At 46.9% G+C, this 23366-nt stretch overlaps 1 protein-coding gene across 1 annotated transcript in view; it reads left to right on the forward strand.

Moving 5' to 3' along the window:
• The window catches only part of SRGAP3 (SLIT-ROBO Rho GTPase activating protein 3), a 234288-nt gene that overhangs the window by 94402 nt on the left and 116520 nt on the right, over window positions 1–23366 (forward strand). The window lies entirely within an intron of this gene.

Consider the following 23366-nt stretch of genomic DNA (forward strand, 5'->3'; position numbering starts at 1 on the left):
AGAGGACACTGGAGACAGAGTAAGAAAGCATTTGGAGTGGCTCAGAAAATAAGGAATTTGAGGGGAGTGGCATTTGGAAGGAGGAGGGGAGGTTGGTTGGGGCCAGAGATGTTTGGATATTGTCTTGTATCCTCCTTAAGATCTGAAAGCTGGTCTTATTTGCTGGTCTGTCACATTGTTTAGTGTCTTACATCATTCCCCTGGGATGGCGGTGGTGAATAAATGAACAGTACTTGGTGATGAGGGTGAGAATGCCAATGAAAAAGTCAAGAAGGAGGGACATCTGGGGGAATGTGTGGTGTGATGGTATGCTTCCCAAGAAGCTACGTAATGTGTCGGCCAGTCCTTTAATTAGAAACAGTGATCTCGAAAGCATGGCTGCAGTGTGGCAATTCACATGGATTTCTCAATAGCTTGAGTTTTTCTAAAAGGCATTGTTGAAATGCTCTGAATCAGCTTGGTTTCTTTGAAATAAGCTAGGTAAACAAAGGGAGGAGACATAGGTAGAAGAGGTGGAGGGAGGGACACTGGATCATGAGTCTAAGACCTGGGTTCCAGTTCTCTCCCTGCCATCAGCTTCTCCAGAGGCAGATCTCATCTTACAGAGGTTTAGATTCCCATAGTCAGTCTTCGAAATTGCCCTTCAAACATAATGTACATGGTGGAGAGTATACAACACTATGCAGTAATATGTATAATGTATATAGTAAGGTGCTGTGAGTAGAGTACATGTAACAAGATGATTTATTGTGGAGAAAATTATATTATTTAAATTATTATTTTTATCACTCTCTTTTTTTGTCCCACGTATATTTTGATTTTGTGAAAGTTAAATGTTCATATATTGCAACTGGATTGTATGACCTTGAGCATAAAAAGAAAACACCCATCCATTTGGGCCTCAGTAAAATAAAATGACTAGCCCAGATAATTTATGCGACCCATCTAGCTCAAAATCATGGACTCTTTCTTTGATATTGTAATTGAGTGATGCAGGAGACAGCTGAATATGGTTAAGGACACAGGTTCTAGCTTTTCATATTGACATTGCCCTTTCTTACTGGGAAAGTATGCCTCAGTTGTTTTCTTTTTAAATCTATAAAATGGGGATAACAGTATCTTCCTCATAGGGATGTTGTGAGGATTAAATGATCCTTATAAAATGCTTTGAACAATGCCTGGCACATAGTACTTGTTAAATAAATGTTATTATTATTCTTATTGCAATCATTTGCAAAACACCCCAGAAAGTGCTCTTGGGAATACAAAAAGAGGAGTCACCACAATTGAAATGGACTTTTAAAAAATGGGTACCATCACTCTAGTCAAGACTCACTCATGACCTTAACCATTGTGTCTTAGTTAAAATGTCTGAGAGATAGACAGACAGACTGGCTGGCTTGGACCAATCTATGAGTGGACATCCTCTCTCCATCTCCCACTTGGATCACTGTTCATTCTCAGTCCAGTCTCTGGAGGTGGGAGATGGGATCATGCTGTTCCTCCATTTTCTAGGGGTTGTGGCCTGGTCAGGCACCATAAATATATGTCTATGGGATACTGAATATGGATTTACTGAGCACCTCTGCAGTGCCAGGCAGCCTTCAGGGTATAGGGGATACTGCAGCAAATCCAACCAACAAGGGTCCCTGCCCTCAGAGAGCACATTCTATTCCGGGCAGAGTGACTGTGAAGAAATCAATACGCCCTGACCACGACAGAGGCTGGGGTCTAGAACAGCATTTTGTTAGGACACACGTGAAGATACGGGGAGGAGTGGGAGGAGCTCCTCTCAGACCCTGGTTCTGTCATTATCTTCTCTTTCTCTTGCAGCTTAATTCATTTCCTTCCAACTGCCCTCCCTCCCCCATTGCTTCCTTCTCCTTCCAAACCTGTCCTGTCTTTCAAGAACAGCAACACCTTTTCTTACCTCTGCTCTCCTTCAAGCTCCTTGCTGATGCCCCTCAGACAGTTCAACCCGACCACATTTGACAGCCCCCTCCCTCTTTCCTATCGCAGTGGACTTCACAGTCATCCTCACAGATGTGGGACCTGGGGATGACCCGAGGCTCTGCTCTTTCCATCCAGCCAGTTGTCAAGTTGTTTGGAGTCTGTTTCTCACATCTGTCTCCTGTTCTCCGACCAGTTTTGGCAGGATCTTCCTAATTGCTCTTCTTGGCTTCAGTCTCTCCTTTCCAACCCATTTCATTAGTCAGCCAGATTAATATTCCTGAAATGCACTCCTGATGTCACATTGTTTGACTCAATATTATCTTCTTGATAAAGTTCTACCTCCTTTTCTTGGCCTCTAAGGACTTCCTTGATCTGGCTCCAACTTGCCTTTCCAGCTGACCTTCCACGTTTCCCATCTGTTGATCCCCGTATCCAGATGAGTCCCCAGGTGGGTTCTAGGCTTCCTACGCCCATGCCTTTCAGCAGTTTCCTCAGTCCTTCACTCATCTTTCTTTCTAGAAGCCTTGCCAGATTCACTCAGCCAGTTATGGGCATCTTACTCTTATGTGAACTCCTCGAATTCCATGGCATGTGGTTGGGGGCTTGCAGAATGTGGTCAGTTAGAGAGTACTTGTTGGCTGAACAAATGAATGGATGAATGAATGCCACTAACATACGGCCTCTCTGGGATTTTCTCTTTCCTTTTTTTTTCTCCATAGAGGTGAGGCATACAGGGGTAAGGCAAAAGTAGGATAATAATAATAATAATAATAATAATAATAATAATAATACAAGAGTAACTCTGTTTCGCATACTCACAATTGTAAACCTACCTTTGCCCACCCCTGTGCTCACCACTGTGCTCTCCCCTCCCCCCCCCCCCAAGTTGGCTGTTTTACCCAGTGTTGTCGATTCCAGCTTTTGTTCCCTGACTCAGGTCCTATTGTGAGCTTTAGGCAGGTAGCAAATGTCCTTTATAGTTGAAATGCAAGAACTCCTCCTGCTGCCCCCGGAAGGCTGTCCCCAGGCGCTGCCCCTGCTGAGTGTGCACTGGAAATGTTCAGTGGCCTTTGCCTTCACTTCTCCATCTGTGCGTGAAAATGGTTCCTATTTCTTCTTCTGGATTCACTTGGCTTTGAAAATAAATATGGAAAAAGTGCCTGGGGTGATGATTGGGTCCTCATGGTGCTAGCCTCTCTGGACTCCCTTTTCCTGTCCCATCTTCTTACTTCTGGGCTTCAGCCAGCCAGTTCCCTACCTCATCCGGCCTTCACCAGACTGTGTCTTCTGCTGGGAACATTCTCCCTGACACTCCCCTCCAAACCCCATAGGCTCCTCTTCAGTCTTTAAATTTCCACTTACATGTCATTGCTTCCAGGAAGCCTTCCTGACTGCCCATCACCCACCCAACTCAGTCAAGTTCACCTATCCTGTGCCCCCAGTGTTCATCTCACTTGTTCATCCTCCTGATCTGCATACTCCATGAAGGCAGGGAAGGGTCACCATTGTATCCCCAGTGCCTGGCACAGTGCTGAACCCATAGTAGGCATTCAGCAAATATATTGAATCAATGGATGGAGACATAAGTGGATGGATAGAATCCACTTACGTGGATGAAAATAGGTGCTAAGTATCTGTTAGCCACTACCATAGAATTGTGCATGACAAACAACCCTATAACCTCAGGGGCATTGGGTAACTAGTGTTAATTGCTCATGTTCCTGGAGTTATCTGAAGGTCAGCTAGGCAGCTGTGTTGATCTTGGCTGAGCTCATTCACGTGTCTGAGGTTGGCTGTTTTTGCCTGGGGTGACTAGGTTAAGGACGGCAACACAGCTCCACTCGTTGTGTTTCTTATCCTCCCACAGTCTAGACCAGGCATGTGCTCCTGGTGATGGTAAGGGCGTGAAATACTCAAGGTCTTTTGTGGCCCAGGCTGGAACCAGTACACCACCTTCTCTTGGCCAAAGCAAGTTATAGGCCAGCTCAGATTCAAGGGGTGGGTGAATAGATTTATCTTCTTTAGTGAGAGAAGAACTGTAAAGTCACATGGCAAAGATTGTGGATACAAGGAGGGATTAAAGAAGTTCGGGGTTCTTAATGCAATTAATCTGCCACACTGGGCATCAAAAATCCTGGGTTGTAGTTCACAACTCACGGGGGCCTTAGGGAAGACACACATGTCAAATGGGTTTATGAGTTTCAGTTTCCTCACCTGGAAAATGGAAATGATGATCTCTGGCCATCTCACATAATTACAAGGAATTTATTCTTTTTTTGTGTTTTTCTTCTTCAGCCACACTCAGAGTTCTGGAAGGACTGTAAACTGCAGAGTGCTGTGATGTGGGAAGCAGGATTGCTCTTCCATGGGCACTCACCCAACAGAACTGGCAAGGAGTGTGGGGAAGTGGGGAGAGGGGGGACGGCGAGACAGGAACCCACCTGCCACCCCCACATTCTAGGCTTCCAACATCTCAGGTTCTCCATTGTGAATTAGAGGCTGTTGTGAGGCCTAATAAATAATGGATGTAAATGGGTTTTGAAAAGTGCCAAGGATTATTTGGTCATAAGGTATTATTAGATACAGGGCCACCTTTGCCAAAGTAGCTATTTGACAAGTCTGGCCTTACCACATGGCACTTCCTCAGTCTCCCCAGGAGGTGAGATAGTTGGGAGCAAATTGTTCTGTAAAGATGTTCCCATAGACCCAGAAAATGACAAGCAAAACTTATTCTGTACTCTTTTTCTGCATGAGCACCGTGAAGTTTGCCTGTAGAATGGCTGGTGATGGTACCCAAGGTTCTTCTATTGTCTGCCCAGGGTAGAGAAATCCTAGGGTTGGTGCTTTCCCTGGGGCGTTTTCTTTTTCCAGTCCTACTTGGTCATCCCCTCAGACAAAAGTCTGTGTTTCTGGAAATGAAGCAGGCATCTCAAATGTAACATTTCCGAAATGTTAATGGGAAGTTCACCTGGGCACCCCAGCTAAGCTGGATCTGGGGGCGTTTCTCCCACTGGTGTTGGTGGGAAACACCCCTCAGAACAACAGCCCCTCTCTGGTTCCAGAGACAGTCACAGGGGTGGAGGCGGGGCTCAAGGTCTTCCATTAACAAACTTAGAAGGAGGAGATGGTTTCAAAGATAGGTCTTACAGGGTGGGAGGGAGAGGCCAGAGAATGGTAATAAATTCTCAGGGCCTGGGCGCCCATCTGAGCCCGCATGGATTCTGGCTTGCAGCATGTCATCTGTTTTTGTGGCTCAAGTGCAGGCTGCATTCCTTTCTTCCTCAGCCTTCACGTCTCCCGTCCCTCCTGAGGCCATCGTCACTCTGGCTGGCCGTGTGGAAACACCTGGCTCAGAGAGGGTCCAATTTCCAAAGCGCAAAAGGAAGTGCTCGAGTGCTTCTCGCTGACAGCACATTGTTCTTTTCCTCTTCCCTCTCTCATGAATCACCGTGCCTGGAATCTTCCTGGGGAGGGTTTATCTGGCTAAGGATTCTGTCCCCAGAATTGGGGATTCTGGCATACTGGTGAGCGACAAGCCAAGGAGGCTGAGATTCAGGGGGAACATGCCTTATTGGACTCCCACAGTCCTCGGCTCAGAACCCGGCCTTGGGGAGCTCATGACCTGAGCCTCAGTTTTCTCACCCACGAGCTCCTCTAGGTTTGTGGTCAGCGTTAGGTGAGACCAGGTGTATGGAATTGCCATGTGCAGATGGGTTTTGAATCTGAGTCAAGACTGATCAACTCTTGAACCTTCACCCCACTTCTCTGGTGGCTGCTGTTGGGCTGGCTTTAGCTCAGCGGTTCCTTCGACTCTGCAAGTCCTTCGTCGTCCTTGCTCATCTGGTGGCTGCTGTGACTCCATGTTCATGTCCTCTAGGGAAGGGGACATCCAGGCAGGGGCCCAAAAGGGTTCAACTTCCAGAAGGTATCTCACGTGTGCCCTGAGCAAGTCTGCTTGTGCTGCAGTTAATGTCTGCCTCCTGCCGGGCACTCAGGAGTGAGGCATCATCTCCTGGCCCCTGCTGGGGGTGCCCTCCCGGGATTCCCACTTCTGTTCCAGGACCTGGTCCTGGTGCTCTTCAAGTCGCATCCTTCCTGCTGCCACTGTGTTCCCTCTGGTCTGTGTTGCCCCAGAGCCATCCTTGTTCTAAGCCAAAGTTTGGAAGAAACCCTTCCCTCCCACTCTGCCAAAATCTCATGGTGTCTCCCATGGCACATCTGAATTGGGCCTTAATGTGTGAGTAGGAGTTTACCAGGTGAGGGGTAAATATAACACTTATATTTTACTTAGAAGCTACCTCTTCTCCCAGACTGCGTCCTCCAAACTTCTTCACTTATAGCCCTGCTGAACCCATAGGTATATGAAATTGACTATGCAAATCGATGCTGGGTTGTCTGCCCTACTCCTCTAGCCTGGGCTTGGAACTGCCTAGGTTGTGACAGCAGCAGCACCTCACTGCCTTTATCCCACCAACCACAGCTAGAGCAGGACTCTGAGCTGGACACTGGAAAGGCTCTCTGTGGCCTCCACTACTAGGAACATAGCATTTGAAATTGGCCTTGTGGCACCACATGCCTCTGGAGAAAGCTAGTAAACCAGGATTTTTCATTACACGAAATGCCTGCTTTGTGGAAGGAACTCAATAAATGTCTCTCAGTTGTGTCTCCCTGTCCCTGACCGTGGTATACAGCAGCCTCCTGACACGTCTCCTTATGTCCCATCTCCTCTGGCGACAATCCACCTGTCCCCCATGCTGCCACCAGGGTTTTCTCTAACATTGACTTTGGGGTAAAGTCTAAGCCCCTTGGCCTTTGAGGCCATTCACCATATGGCTCCAAGGAATGCTTCCACCTGAGCGTCTTCTGCATCCTCCAAACTTCTTCACTTATAGCCCTGCTGAACCCTTTGCCTGTCCCTGAAAATGCCATGCGCTTCCACACCTCAGGGCCTCGGTCCACTCACTTATGCCTGCTGCCTTCACTGCCCTCCTTTCACTTGCTGAGCTTCTCTCCACCCTGCAAGGCCGGGCTCAGATGCCAAGGGAAGCCTCTCTGATCTCTCTGGCCTGTACCATCTCCCCTGCAGAGGTCCCTGCTTCCTCCTCAGTGTGCACATCAGCACCTTTGTGCGTACCGCTCGCCTAACTCATTGTAATGTTGTGATTTTTTGTGTATATGTTAGTCTCTACTGAATTTCTCAAGGACAGGTCATCACCATAGCTGAATCCTCTTGCCCTTAAACAGAGCCTGGCAGATGTTAAAATATGTTGCTGAATATATAAATGAATGTTGAATATGGAAATAGAAAGTGAGACACGAAGTCGGCCTTAAGAGGAAGAGGGGTTTTGAATATTTGAGTGAAACATAAAGCTTATATGAGATAGAGAGAAAGGAAAGTAGCTGAGAGATTTCTAAGACTAGGTAGAAACAAGAAAAATCTTAACTCCCTTCTGAGCATTCTGAAAGGCTTGCTAGAGTTGAAGATAAAGCTTTTGATTTGGAGAAGAAAGAAAAGCATGGATATGAATAAGAATAAAGTTTCAGATTTAAACATGTATAATATATATGTAACATTTATTGAATACTTGGGCACTGTGCCAAGCACGTTATATACATAATCTCATTTAATGCCCTTGGCAACACCATGAGGCATTCAATTTCCTCAAACCCAAGACCTGAAGATAAATAGGAGTAAGATGGAATAGGAGGGGTAAGTGGAGAGAGGAGAAGGGCATCTCAAGTAAAAGAATAGCAAGTGCAAAGGCCCTGAGGCAGGAAAGAACTTGGTATGTTCAAGCACCAGAGAGAAGGCCGGGGGCCACATAAGGCCACGGAGGCATAAAGAGACTGCATCATGTAGAGTCTTATAGGTCACATTAAGGCCTGGTCTAGTATCCTAAAAGTATGTTAATGTTTTGGTCTTTATCCTAAAAGGAATGACAATCCATCAAAGGATTTTAAGCTGGAGGTGGAGAGTGGGGAGGATAGGGACTTGCTAGTGGTGGCATGAATTTGATTTTTAGCTTCCAAAGAAGGATTGATTTGAAAATATTGGAAGGCGGGGGCGGCAAAAGTGATGTGGGCACTGGTTTAGGAGGCTGTTGCGGTTGTCCAGGTCTGAGATAATGGGGACTTTTGCTAGGGTGGTGGTAGTGGACATGGAGAGAATGGATGAATTTAGAAATGTCAGGGCAGGAGAATGGAAAGGACTTGGTGATGGATGGGATGGAGACCTGGAGGTAAGGGAGAGGTAAGGTAATGGCCAGTTTCTAGTTCAACCAAATGGGGAAATAGAGGTGCCATTTCCTCACATAGGGAATATTCGGGGTGGGAGGACAAGTTTCAGGGTAGAAATGGGGGGCATCTCACGGGCTCAGGGGTCTGTGGAACTCCCTGAGATAAATACTGGCTTTGATGATCACTAAGGTTCCTAGAATTTTTAGAAATTAGGACCCCATCGGACCACCACCCTCCCTAATGGTGCTTGTAGGTCTCTTACATCCCTTTCCTGTGGGAGACGGGAAATTCAGCCTTGTGATGATTGTAGTTTTGCCCCCGGCTCCTCGACCTTTGAAAAGACAGACACAGGAAAGGAATCAGCATCTCTGGCCTGTCTCTGCTATATTCCTTGTTAATATTTTATATATTTCTTACTATGAACTACTTTCAGGATCCAAAAGGTCTGGTCCTGGACACTGGAACGCAAAATTAGATGGCATTTTATCCATTCCATTCATTTCCCCCATGAGCTGACCCACAGCAACCTCCTTCATTTAGGAGGGAGAATGCAAGTGAGCTGAAAAGATGGGAACAGGCAGTGCTTTGGAAGTTAGAATCTGTTATTGTTGTGATCTTGCCTGAGCAGGCTGCACCAGCAGCTCGCCTCAGTGCTAGGGAGAAATTAGTAGAGGCCAAGGGAAGAGAAAGGGGAAGGGCTAAGGGCGAGAGTTCATTTCCATGTAGTTGGTGCAGGTGGCGGGCACCTTGGCTGCGAGGTGATTCCTATGGGACTGCTGAGCACATAACCTGATTTATGTCCAAATGGGGCACAGAGGTGTGTGAGACTAAGAAATGGCCCATTTGGTTGACATCCAATAAGCTCTTAATGCTAAAACAGACTTTAATCCAATGACCCCACTTTCTGCAGAATTTGAGGCCCAGAACTTGGTTTAGAATAGGACCACAACAGCAGTCCACTGGCCAACTGACCGAGAGTAGTAAAGCTATTTTCCCCAAGCCTTGTGAGCTCCAATAAATTAATACACACACACACACACACACACATACACATACATATATACAGTATATATACATATACACACATATATGTGTGTGTATATGTGTGTGTGTATGTGTATATATATATATATATATTTGCTTGAGTAGGGCACAGAAAAAAACACACAACTACTATACTATGCTGCTAGTGGCAAGATAATAAACACAAGGTGTTTTTCCTCTTTGGTCAAGACATGAAATATGAGTTTGGCAGAGAGTTCCATATTACATTAAAAAGACAAACAGATTTACACTGGGTAAGTGCTCACTCTGAACCCAAGCATGAATGATTGGATTCCAGCCTGAGCATTGAAATTCGCTACCACACTGGGAGAATGTTGGGTCTGCTAAGGGGGCTGCAACCTTTTCCTCTTTGGTTAATCTTGTGTCAATGTTGCAGTCAGTGATGTGCAAGCAATACTTTGTACTAATTTGCAGGTAATGGATAATAATTATACCACGATGAAGAATCACGCCCATTTGTAAAACTTTTTACTGTTTATAGAACTCTTTCATGAATGTATATATTTCCTAATTTGATTTTACCACAATTCTTAGGTAGGTATCTTTAAGCCCAGGTTATGGATGAGGTTAATAATGCCTTGAGGCAGAGCTGGAACAAACCCAGAACTTATTTTTTCAAGCCCATGTTTGAGTATGAAATAGTTTCCAGACCACAGCATGTACATTATCGGCACTCAGACTTGTAACCGGTTATTAAGCCATTAGGAAACTAAAACGATTTTGTTTTTTTCTGAGGCTTTTTCCTAAAAGTTTGTTGGATACAACATTTGAGGGCACCTCTCTGGAAACCTTTTCTTATGTCCTGCTGCCCTTCATCTATCCTCAAAGGCAAAGAGGGTCTCCTGAAGGGTGTCTCTTGAAGGTTCACCTATTGACAACAGAATTGATAATGATAATTGTAAGGACTTGCTTGCCCTTCAGTGTAAAAATGAAACCCCTTCAAAGAGCTAGCCCCTGACTCACTGATCTCCTTGAAAATTTAAACACACACACACACACACACACACACACACACACACACATGCACGCACACCGAAATCAGACCCTTTTTGTTACTCCTTCTCTCTTTTCCAAAATCAATTGGCAATAATTTGCAAATTTGCGGGAATGAGGTAATGGGCAATAACTCACGTGGCTTTCAGAAATATAAATCACTCCTGAGGTAGTGCCTTTCCATCCCGCGGGCAAGCCTTCTGAGCAGTAGCTGCAATGTGCATAACATATTTGAGCTTCACTGTGGCCTTGGATATTCTTTCATGTGGCATTCTCCTCAGAAGGTCAGGGAAATTCATCCTGCATCCTGTTACTGTCAGGTGAATGCACACATGGCCGGAGGCACCTTCTCAATAAAGATTAGCAGCTCTTGCCTGGGCTGGTCATTTCAGCACGAGTTAATGGGGTCAAGTTGGGGACAGCTGAGGCAGAGTGAGTCGGGGCTTCCCTGCTCTGGGTTTGAATCCAGTAGGACTGGCACTAACTACTTTAAGTAACATTTGCTGGGAGAGTTTTCTGGAGTCATATAAGCTTGAGGTTTATATATTGTTTTTGTTTCGCAGATATAGCATTAACATTCAAGAGTGAATTTGAATATATTTGGTCAGATCTGTGCTCCCTGTGTTATTTTATACCAGGTCTCTCTAATCACATTTTTGGTACCTGCCTACCCCTGAGGGTTATTTGAGGTTATCACCCCTACAGGTGATGTTACCTTACTATGGCCCAGCCATGGCCTTCCCAGGCCCACTGATATTGACATTAAAAAAAATTTCTTGTTCCTCTCCATATTAGGGAAGTAATGCCTATCAAAAAGAAAGTAGATCTCAGGCTACAGAATCTAGGCAGAATTTAATAACATTATTTTGTGTTCATTGTGTTTATTTTTACAGTTTCCTTCCATTAATGGTGAGTGATTGGTGTTTTTCCAGTTATGGCAATACTATGAATCATCTGATGTAAAATGCAAGGCGATTTAAAGAAACATATTAAATAAGTACAGAACAGATGGTTTTTAGAGAGGACACGTGAAAGTGGCTCTAAAGTTTGGGAAACACTTAGATGTTTCCAGAGCATGGCGGATTGAAAACATAAAAAGAAGCATTCTCTGTCAGAGGACGCAGCTGGAAATTCAGCATTAATGAATTCCGATCTCTTCCCATTTAAATGCGTCTGATCCTTCAGGGACCATGGGGCAGCAATGCTGTGAATATTAACATTGTGTTGAAATTGATCATGGCTCATTTTAAGTCAGAGCGTCTAGTAGGAGGAGGCGTGGTCTTATTCTGACCCTTCTTTGCATCTCACCAAACATCAGGAAGGCAGGGAGGGGACTTCTGACTTCTGACTTCTGTTTGAGAGGGAATGGCTATTATTAGGACATGGCACAGATGCTGTGGGGAAAGCCTCTTCCCCACACACTCTGCTTTTCACTTTCTGCTCAAAGGAAACTGGGTTAGCAATCCAGGTGGGGTGCTCCTGGGGCTGCAGAGCTGGGTCTCTGCTTTTGGACCACGGTGGGAGGTGGGAATCTCCTGTCTCCCATCTCTTCAGCCACGAGTGTATATCCAGCGCTAGTTAGTCAGTGTGTCTGGATTCAGATCATTTCCTCTTACCTAGAGGAAAAAATTCCTGGTTGACAGCATCATGATCACTATTATTAAATAACTCTTATTTTTTCAAAACACTAGCCCAGCCTTAACTGGTTTGGCTCAGTGGATAAAGCATCAGCCTGCGGACTCAAGGGTCCCAGGTTCGATTCCGGTAAAGGGCATGTACCTTGGTTGCGGGCACATCCCCAGTAGGAGGTGTGCAGGAGGCAGCTGATCGATGTTTCTCTCTCATCGATGTTTCTAACTCTCTATCCCTCTCCCTTCCTCTCTGTAAAAAATCAATAAAATATATTAAAACAAACGAACAAACAAACAAACAAAAAACACTAGCCCATATACTGTGCTTCCTTTTGCGGGGAGGGAGTGGTGGTAAGGAGCGGAGGGGGAAATGCCAGTCATTTCACCCAGCTTCTTCCCGGGGTGTGTGTTTCCCCACCCCTCAAGAAAGTTGGAAGCAGATTATATCTGCTTCAGGGAAGCGTCGGGAGTTGATATGCTTTGGTTATCTGTGCTAAGCCTGGCCTTTGCTACCCTGAGCATTTGTGAGACAGCTAGAGACAGACTGTAAAAACTTGGCCGACTTGGTCTAGTACACATGGCAAGCGCACAGGAACACCATCCCTGGCAAGAGGAACAAGATTTGGAGCCCAAAGATCTCTTAATGTTTGGGTGAAGCTAGGCACGTCACTTTACCTCTCTGCCTCAGCGTCCTCCGCTGCAAACAGGATAACAGTGCAGTTCCTCCTCTGACTGTGGCATAATAGTCACTGCTTTGCTTAACAAGGAGACAGTTTGTGGAAGCACTCGGTGCCATAAATGTCTGCTGCTATTCTCTCTATTTTGCAGATGAGAAAGCCAAGGCCCAGAAAGGTTAGTGACTTGTTGAAGGTCACACAGCCTCAAGGCCAGGCTCTCAGCTTAGCAAGTCTGTTTTCTTGGCGCTGCATCACCCAGACACCCATTTAACAATCCCATGCTGGGGCTTACTCCCTCCGGTCCACGGGAGCAGAGCTGGACTAGGGCAGTGCCTGGCAGGGTCAAGCCAGCTCAAGTTGGAATCCTGTGATTCAAGCAGGTGCTTTCTCTTCTCTTGGGCCTCAATTTCCCCACCTGTAAAATGGTGTAATACCCACCCCCTCCCTGCAGCCCTCTTCTGAGGTGGAAGCAATGATGGATGTGAATTAGCTTGGTCAAGATTAATAAAGGATGGCCAATACCATTGGCAGGGGTCTTTGGCCTTATGAGCTAAACAATACAAGGGTCCAGGAACCGCTGGCATCTGCAGAGAGGACACACGGAGGAGCTTGCTCCCAGTTACCAGACTGGCTCCACCCAGTGTGGAGGCAGCAGGGACAGTGGCTGGCACGGGTGGGTGGGCAGTGGTTGCCAGGGAAACGGCATGTGGCGGCTGTGTCTGGCCTGGCAGCTGGTGCTCTACTGCAAGGCACAGAGTCCAGGAACCCTCAGGGGCACAGGGCCCCCACAATAAACCATCTCTTCACACACGGGAGCCTGGGAGAAGGGGCGGGGATGCGTAGCCTTTTGTGTAAAGCCCAGAGAAGGAATGGAACGTGGGCCCAGCTTGCTGAGAGGGTGGGTAAGGAGGAGGGGACCCAGCCCAAGAGGCCATGGGTAAGGATGGTCGCAAGTAATTCAACCCTCCCCCCGGGGTTGTGGAAGGAGGGAACAAGAGGGGCCTGGGAAACACCCAGCGTGCTCCCTGCTTAACCCGCCTGGCTACCGCAGCCGTGATGGCTCATTCCTGCTATTTATTGCTTATCTACTCTGCACTGGGCATCATGCCAGGTGCTTGATATGCATACCAGTCTCTTGACAAACCCACCAGGAAGGTATTATTATTCCCCATTTTACAGATGAGAAAACAGACTCAGAGATCTGAAGTGACGTCTACTAAGAGGGTAAAACCAGGTTTAGAGTCCAGGTTTGCTGTTCCCAAAGCCTGTGAGCATGTGCCCTTTCCATGCCCCCAAAGCCTGTGAGCGTGTGCCCTTCCCATGTCCCCAAAGCCTGTGAGCGTGTGCCCTTCCCATGTCCCCAAAGCCTGTGAGTGTGTGCCCTTCCCATGTCCCCAAAGCCTGTGTGCGTGTGCCCTTCCCATGTCCCCAAAGCCTGTGAGCGTGTGCCCTTCCCATGTCCCCAAAGCCTGTGAGCGTGTGCCCTTCCCATGTCCCCACAGCCTGGGTGTGTGTGCCCTTCCCATGTCCCCAAAGCCTGTGAGCGTGTGCCCTTCCCATGTCTCCAAAGCCTGGGTGTGTGTGCCCTTCCCATGTCCCCACAGTCTGGGTGTGTGTGCCCTTCCCATGTCCCCAAAGCCTGTGAGCGTGTGCCCTTCCCATGTCCCCACAGCCTGGGTGTGTGTGCCCTTCCCATGTCCCCAAAGCCTGTGAGCGTGTGCCCTTCCCATGTCCCCACAGCCTGGGTGTGTGTGCCCTTCCCATGTCCCCACAGCCTGGGTGTGTGTGCCCTTCCCATGTCCCCAAAGCCTGTGAGCGTGTGCCCTTCCCATGTCCCCAAAGCCTGTGTGTGTGTGCCCTTCCCATGTCCCCAAAGCCTGTGAGCGTGTGCCCTTCCCATGTCTCCAAAGCCTGTGAGCGTGTGCCCTTCCCATGTCCCCACAGCCTGGGTGTGTGTGCCCTTCCCATGTCCCCAAAGCCTGTGAGCGTGTGCCCTTCCCATGTCTCCAAAGCCTGGGTGTGTGTGCCCTTCCCATGTCCCCACAGCCTGGGTGTGTGTGCCCTTCCCATGTCCCCAAAGCCTGTGAGCGTGTGCCCTTCCCATGTCCCCAAAGCCTGTGAGCGTGTGCCCTTCCCATGTCTCCAAAGCCTGTGAGCGTGTGCCCTTCCCATGTCTCCAAAGCCTGGGTGTGTGTGCCCTTCCCATGTCCCCACAGTCTGGGTGTGTGTGCCCTTCCCATGTCCCCAAAGCCTGTGAGCGTGTGCCCTTCCCATGTCCCCACAGCCTGGGGGTGTGTGCCACCTCTCTGTGGAGGCTGTTTGCTGAGGGTCTCCTAGGTGCCTGGCATGTTACTTACATTATTGCTAGTCTGATCCTTGTACCCCTGCAGGATGAGCATAGTTAACTGCCTTTTATGGGGGGAGACAGGGGTACAGCTCAGAGAAAATGACTTGCCTGCCCAAGACCTCACCTGGCAGAGATGATATTTCACCTCATGCAGCAGCTGGAGTCCAGGCTCTGTGGATCTGTCCACTCTGCCACACAACTGCCCTCCCCTATGGCTGGAGCTGGGCGGCAATGGGCCCCTTCAGGAGCCCTTCAGGATGCTGGGAGTTGGGCTGGTGGCAGTGAGAGTGTCTTCATTACAGACCCCAGGACGCTGCTTTTGTTGGAGGGGTCATGCACAAATTCTTAGTAATAAAACATGGACGCCATCTGCGCCTCTCAGGACCTTATTTTCCATTTGAGGAGATGAAAAATGGCCACAAAAAGCAATAACAATAAATGATAATTACAGCTAACCTTTATTAAGCCTGTAACACAGTGCTGTCCAATAGAAGTTTCTCCAACGATTGCAATATTCTGCAATACAATAGCCACTAGCCACTAGCCACATGTGCTTTTGAGCACTTGAAATGCAGCAAGTGTGACTTAGGAATGCATTTTTAAAAAATCAATTTAAATAGCCACATTTGGCTAGTGGCCACTGTGTTGGACAGTGCAGTGTTAAAAATAGATGAAGTGCTGTACTGAGAGCTTTATCGAATGATTACTTATCATCCTCACACCAACGAGATAGATTATTATCATCCCCATTTTACAGAGGAAACGGAGTCCCAGGGAAGTGAGGAAACAAATTTGCCCAGCTGACCGTGTGGAAGGACCAGGACTTGAACCCCCTGGGCAGGTAAACCCAGAGCCTGCTACATTGTGTGACCAAGCTTTGTCCCTCCACCGCAGGAGAGCTTGAGGTCAAGGTTAGGATGCACAGGGATGATATGATGACAGCCAGGACCAGTGAGAACGGCACCAAGGTGACAGATGGAGTGCAGGGTGAGATAGGAGGTAGAGCGGGACAGGATCCCTGAAAGGAGAAGCATTGGATCCCTCGGGAAAGCACCTTGACTTGGAAACTGGGTAATCTCGGCGCCTGTCTGCCTCTTACTCCAGATTTGAGCCCTGGCTCTGCCACTCTCCGGGCGATCCTGGGCAAATCACTGTGGCTCCTTGAGTCTCAATGGCTCCATCTGTAAAATAGGAATGGTAATAGTCCCGCCGCGTTGGATGTGGTGATAATCAGGCATGACTGTGCATAGACGTGATGAAAGTCTGTAACCTACCATATGGTTCATCCTCCTTGTTGGCTCCTGAAACTTTACACTGGGGAGTATACACCAGCTGCCTCTGTGGGGCAGAGGGGCCGAACGCTCACACGATCTTGATCCTCAGGACGAGTACAGACTCACCATCTCAGGAGGGGTCAGAAAAGCGACCTCATTCCCAGGACAGGGTCCGAGAATTAGAATTGGCTGGGGCCTGGGAAACAGCATTTAAAATTGCTCTCAGGGTCATACTCTGGCCCCTCTTTCTAACCCAGGACAGCCCTCACAGGCTGGGGGCAGAGGCCACTGGGGACAAGTTACTGGCATTCCTGACTGGTCAGGCCTGTTAACCAGAGCCGCAGGCTTTATGTCCAGTTTCTGGCTTTGTCTGCCTTTCTTTTCTCTCTTTTTTATTATGAAAAAATTTCAGACATAACAAAAGTAGAGAGAATAGTATAGCAAGCCTCTTTCCCATATTCATCACTACAACTAAATTTCAAAAATTAAGACCAACCTTGTGTTGCCCAGAATCCTACCACCCCTTTGCCCCCTACTCAAGGTTATTTTGAAGCAAATCCTAGCATGTCTTCCTTTTAAATAGTCCCTGTGACCCTGTTATAAATTTCTGGTGGGAGTCAAATTGGTACTATTTCAGAAGAGGGCAATTTAGCAGGCTCAGAATCCCACTGCAGGTGTCTTTGGATCTGGCACTTCTAGTTTATACAGGTGATGTACCTGCACATGTGCAGAATGAGGCTGTGTGTGGTTATTCACTTCAGCATTGTTGGGGATAGTAAACAATTATAAAAAAAAACAAAACACCATTCAACCAAGGGCACTGGTTAAACATTTTTACTGTGGAATTCTATAGTGCTGTACAAAGGAATGAGGAAGTTCTTTATAAAATGATATGGACTAATCTCCCCAGTGTAGTCTTAAAAAGGTAAGGTACAGAACGCTGTGAGTGATACCCTATAACATGCATAAAAAGAGAAGTAATATACTTGAAATATGCCATTATTTCAGGATGGATGCACATGAACCTGGTGATATGGGTTGCCTTGCTACAGGCAGACCAGGTGGCTGGTGGATAGGGGTGGGAGAAAGACTTTTCTCTTTATACCCCTTCTACCTTTTGAGTTTTCCTGTATTTCCTATCCAAATCGAAAATTCTCTTTTTTTTTTTCTGTAACCTAAAACTGCTCTTAAGTATAGTTTATTAATTAATAAACAGGTATTTATCCAAGTGAGTTGAAAACTTCTGTCCACACAAAAACTTGCACAAAATATTCATAATTGCCAAAAATTGGAAGCAACCAACATGTCCTTCAGTAGATGAATAGACTATCTGAATATTATTCCAGACAATGGAATATTATTTAGTGACAAAACAAAATGAGCTCTCAAGCCACAAAAAGACATGGAGGAACCTTAAATGCTCATTGCTAATTAAAAGAAGCTTGCTTCAAAAACCTATATCACGTACCATTCCAACTGTAGGACGTTCTGGAAAAGGACAATTTATAGAGACATGGTAGAAGGACGAGTAGTTGCCAGGTGTTGGGGAGAGGAGGAAGGGAAGGATGAGTTGGTGCAGCACTGGGGATTTCTAGGGCAGTGGAAACACACCGTATGATACTATAATGACAGATACATGTCATGCATTGGTTCCAACCCTAGAATGTAAACCACAAAGAGTGAGCCCTAACGTAAACTATGGGCTTTCGTTAATAATATGTATCAATATTGTGCATCAGTTGTAATAAAGGTACCACACCAGTGTAAAATGTCAATAATAGGGACATGTGTAAGAGAAGGAGAAGGGGTATATGGGAACTCTACATTCTGGTTAATATTTCTGTAAACCTAAAACTGCTCTAAAAATAGTCTATTAACTAAAAAATACAATTCCTCATTACCTTGGATCTGAAGAAGCTTCCTGTGCCCTCTGCCAGTGAGGTTGTGCTTGTGTGGGGGGTAGGGAGTGCAAGGAAAAGTGTTCTCCTGTAATGTGGGTTGCCCTGGGTATCGCCATGAGTGGCAGATCTGACGCAGGCACAGTGGTCTTTGGTGAGACTGTTGCTTGGAGAGTAAGCAGGAGCATTATGAGGCATGTCAGAGGAGTTTGGCCTTGATTCTATAAACAATGGGGAGCCATGGAGAATTTTATCAGGAGAGTGACATGGGGAAAGTTGTGCTACACAATTAGTTCTGCCCCTTCTCTGGGCCTCATGCCTCTGTCTGTAACCCAGGAGTCTGCCCTAGACCTTCAAGGGGTCATCTTCAGCTCTAAGGTTTTGAGATCAAAGCCTTTCTGGACTTTCCAAGATCGCCCTCCTCCCTGTCCCCACCTCCACCCCCCTTTTATTTTTCTGCCACCCAGTGTTGCGCTGTGACTGGAGCGGCTCCCTGGGGGAACGTGTGCTGAATGAAGTATGTGCCTTGGGAGCAATTGTGTTTTATTTTATTTTCTTGCTCCTTTTGAAATTTTCAAGGAGAAAAACCAAATCTGTGCCTGCCCCAAGGAGGAGCAACTTGGAAGGGAGTTAGAAAGAGATGGGTAATCAAATCCCCTCAGGGCTCCTGCCAGGACCGCTTCCTGCTAGGAAGACTTGACTCTGAGGCGTCCAAGCTGCAAGAGGTCCCTTATGCGACCCCGCCTGGAAGGCTCCAGCTGGTTGTGTGAACTGGGGGAGGTTCCTCTGCTCCTTCCAAATCAGCTCCTGTCATCACAATGTGATTTATGAGCTTTTCCTCTAAAATATGAGAACGTTGGCTCCTGATTAGGTCCTGTAATGGAGGAAGGCAGTGGCTGCAGCGTTTCTGATAAATACTATCTCTTTAGACCACCATCTTGTTACCAAAAAGGTGCAAGAGGTTGACTACAGATGGATTAAAAGTCTTTTTTTCTTAATAACGCGTCTAATGGGGTGTCGGGAGGGTTATTGCTCCCATCTGAAGGCTCCGGGCTTGATTTCTAGCTTAATTGCCACATCCCAGCTGCTAAGACCAGAGGCTGCTTACCTCTGAGCCTCCACTTCTTCATCTGTTGGGGGAAGCGGAACACTAGCTCCCACCTTAGCGGATGCTGTGCCGAGTGTGAGAGGAACATCTGAAGAACTCAGAACAAGCCGGAACAGATGTGTGCTCTGGAAGTGCTGGGGATTATTAGGATTATTCTGAGACCCAAAGAGTGGATGGTCTCAAAGTGATTGGGAAACTATTTGGGAAGCATTTTTATAATTATGTGTTGATATGGCAGGGCTTGCACTTGGAACGAAGGCATCTCAATCCAGTTCTATAAGTAGGCCATGTCATAGGTGTACCTGCATAGTGTTACAGTTCATAGAACAAAATGTGACCTTGGACAAGCTCCTGATCTTGGTTTACACAGAGCCTTGGTTTCTTCATCTGTACAAATGGATAACATTAATATTCATGTCTTGTGGTGTGCTGTGTGCGAGTGTGTGATGTGAGCTGTATGTGTGTGTTATATGATAACTAGGGACCCGTTGCAGGAATATTTCCTGCAAGACTTCTGGCGGGTTTCTCTCCCACCACGGCCACCTCTCCTGCCCCCCCAACCTCTCCCACTGCAGCGGGCAGGGCGGGGAAGGCGGAATGGGTAGGGCGCTTCCCGCCTGCCCCGCCCACCCAACCCAGCCCACTGCCACCTCCCCCTCTGTGGCCCCTCGGGGGACACAGCAGCTGCCGCTGCAAGCCTCGCCCTGCACTCCTGACCCTCCGTGCCCACTGCCATCGCCTCTGAGCACCCCAACCCGACGCGCATGCTGCCGCCGCCTCTGAGCATCCTGACCCAAGGCGCACGCTGCTGCCGCCTCCTCGGCTGCGCGTGGTGCTGCTGCTGCTGCTGCTGTGTGCCCCACCACGCCCCTTCCACAGCCACCACCGCCTCAAAGGCCACCGTGGCCTCACACATCGCCTGCCACTCCCCGCCCCCCACCTCTGCTGTGCACCACGCCCACAGCCACTGCCCCCCACAGCCTCCGAGGCCGCCGTGGCCGCACACACCACCCGCCACGCAGCGCACACTGCCACCACCACCTCAGAGGCCACCATGGCTGCATGCTCCATAGCTGCACTGCTGCCGGCCCACGCAGCTGCCTTGCTTTCTGCTTTCTTCACTCCTCCCTCCCTCAGCGTATGCAAATTAACTGCCATCTTGTTTGCTCTGATTGGCTGTGGGCATAGCGAAGGTACGGTCAATTTGCATATTACTGTTTTATTAGATAGGATGTATATGTGGTATGTGGTGTGTATATGTGAGTGTGTATGGTGTGCATGTCTGTGGTATGTGGCATGGTGTGTGGTATGTAGTATGTCTGGTGTGTATGGTATATTTGTGCTGTGTGTAAGTATGTAATGTGTATGTATGAGTGATGTGTGGTATGTGGTATGTATGGGGTATGTGAGTGTGTGGTGTGTGGGGTGTATGAGTGTGTGTGGGGTGTGTTTGGGATATATGAGTGTGGGGTGTATGAGTGTGTGTGTTATGTGATGTGTATATGTGGTATGTATGGTGTGTATGTATGTGGTATGTGGCATGGTGTGTGGTACACCTGGTGTGTATGGTATATGTGTGCTGTGTGTACGTGTGCGATGTATATGTGTGAGTGATGTGTGGTATGTGTGGTGTGTGGTATGTATGTGTGTGGTGTATGGGGTGTGTGAGTGTGTGTGTGGGGGGTGTATGAGTGTGTATGGTGTATGTGTGGTGTGTATATTATATGATGTGTGTGGTTATGGTGTGTAGGTGTGAGTGTGTGTGGTGGGTGTGAGGTGTGGTATATGTGTGTGTGGTGTGTGTGGGAGTGTGTGTGTGTTTGTGTTGGGAAAGACTCCCATAATCACAGCACTTAATGTTCTGAGGTAAAAGCACTTAGTAAAGGTAAATAGTAATTTGCTATACAGATATTTATATCCTGATGACCCATATGTGCTGGGAGAATCCACCCTCAGAGCTTAAATTTCATTTGAGGAGCCCAGGCAGATAAGACATGTACATGAAAGAGTTAAAAAACAGCAGGAGGTGGTCTGAGACTAACTTAAGTACCACGGGAGTTCAGAGGCGGGTCACCAGGGCTGAGCAGTCCTGAATGCCTGGGAGGAGCAGGGTTTGACATGGACTCTAAAGCAATGATTTTGATTTTAAAACTTTTTGCTTGCCTACCCTCTAAATGAACTTTGGCAGAAAAAAGTCTCTTTGCCTCACACATTTTAACTTGACATCTGAAAAGTTTCATTATAAGTTTAAGTAGTTACAAAGGATATAATTTCTGCCATATTGTAAATATTGACCTTGTAGAATAAAATTACACTACTCTCTTACATGCATCAAATGGAAGCTAAATACCATAGCAATTTTTAATTTTTCCTTTTTATTGAAACTTCATTTATATACAGTAAAATGAACAGATCTTAAGCATGCAGCTTAATTAATTTTTATCAGTGTACTGACTATCCAGATAGAGGTGGGTATATATTCAGCATTCCAGGAGGCAGCTTTGTGCCCCCTCCCAGTCAATTTCCCCCCAAAGGTGACATTTCTCTGAACTCTATTATCACTATATCATCATATATACCAGCATAAACTAGTTTTGCATGATTTCCTTTGTTCTGGCTTCTGTCAAGCAGCATGAGTTCTGTGAGATTCAAGCGTGTCACTGCAGGTAGCAGTAGTTCATTTTTTGTTGTTGCACAGTATTCTATTGAATGAATATTCATATTAAAAACCCTTGTCTACTCTTAATGGGCATTTTGGGTTGTTTCTAACATTTGGCTGTAAAGATACTGTGACTTTTCTTCTCTCTATATGTTTTGTGGACATAAACACTGATTTCTTTGGGGTATGTATCCAAGAGTGTAATTGACAGGTCATAGGATAAATATGGGAATACATTTAGTATCCACCACCATTCATCAAAAATTACCTGCACAAGTCAGAAATTTTCATTGTTTCTTTCTTTACCTTCTTGAACTCATAATTCCCTTCTACTTCCTTCACAGAACTTTATCTTACTATATTTTCATGCTTGAAAAACTTTATTGATTACTCTATCGTATTTTTTTTTACTCAAAATATATATGTGAATGGAAATGGCTGTTTAAAAAATTTCCTTTGACCACAAAACTCTAAGTTATCTTTCTTTTGGATTGATTTATCATACAACTCATTAAAATAACATCAGTGTTTTATAATTTGATAAATAACAACTAAACATAAAAAGTAAGATAGTATGGGAAACACTTCTCATAATGCAGGGGATAGGGAGATTGATGGCAGTGCTTCTCCTACATTAAGGTGCATGAGGACCATCCAGGGATCCTGCTAACATGCAGATTCTGATGCAGAAAGGCTGGGTTGGAGCCTGAGATTCGGCATTGTCAATGCTGTGGGCCCATGGATTGCATTTTGAGTAGCAAGGTCCCTAGATTAAAGAGTTGCTAACACCAGCAGTCTCCATGGTTCATTTTTTGGTGCCCAGACATCTTGACACTTAGGAACACTCACCATAGTCAGATTCTGGATGAGGGAGAAGTTGGTCTTCTGCAAGGAGGGAGAAGGCCTGCTATGAAGAGAGAAGTGGGAAAACAGGGGTGGTGTCATCGAGACTAAGCCACATTCTCAGGCAGAGCAGAAGAGTGGGGATGGAAACAGGGTCTCCAGCTGATTCCCTTAGAGCTCTTCCTGCCCGCGGCTCTTTGGGGAGCTTCGTGTACAAAGGGTCGGGCTGCCCCTTTGAACAACACTTCTCTCAAGGATGCTAAGATGGTGCCACCACCCTTTCAGACAGGGTGCCCATTAATGCAGGCGGGATTGGACATTTCAGGGACTGGTTTGGATGATTTTACAGTGTACTGGGGGCAAATCCCGAGAAGTTAGGTTTGGGGCTGGGTGGTAGATGGCCTTGAATCCATTCTATGGAGTTGGATTTAATACTCAGGCAAAGGGGGCCATGGGCTGATTTGAGCAGGGCACTGGTGGGGAGCCCATGGCCCCCTTTGCCTGAGCAGAGTGCTGTGGGGAGACTGATCTGTTGAGCAGCTCATGGACGGCTGGGAAAGAGTTCATGCAGTGACAACACTGTGGGCTTGGCAATAAGGTTGGCTGTGGTTACTGGGATACCCAGGCTGTGAATTTTATCTCCACCACCCTCCAGTCCCCACCCTCACCCCTAGCTTTTGA

Source organism: Eptesicus fuscus, chromosome 18 (assembly GCF_027574615.1).
Source record: "Eptesicus fuscus isolate TK198812 chromosome 18, DD_ASM_mEF_20220401, whole genome shotgun sequence".
Classification (NCBI taxonomy): Eukaryota; Metazoa; Chordata; class Mammalia; order Chiroptera; family Vespertilionidae; genus Eptesicus; species Eptesicus fuscus.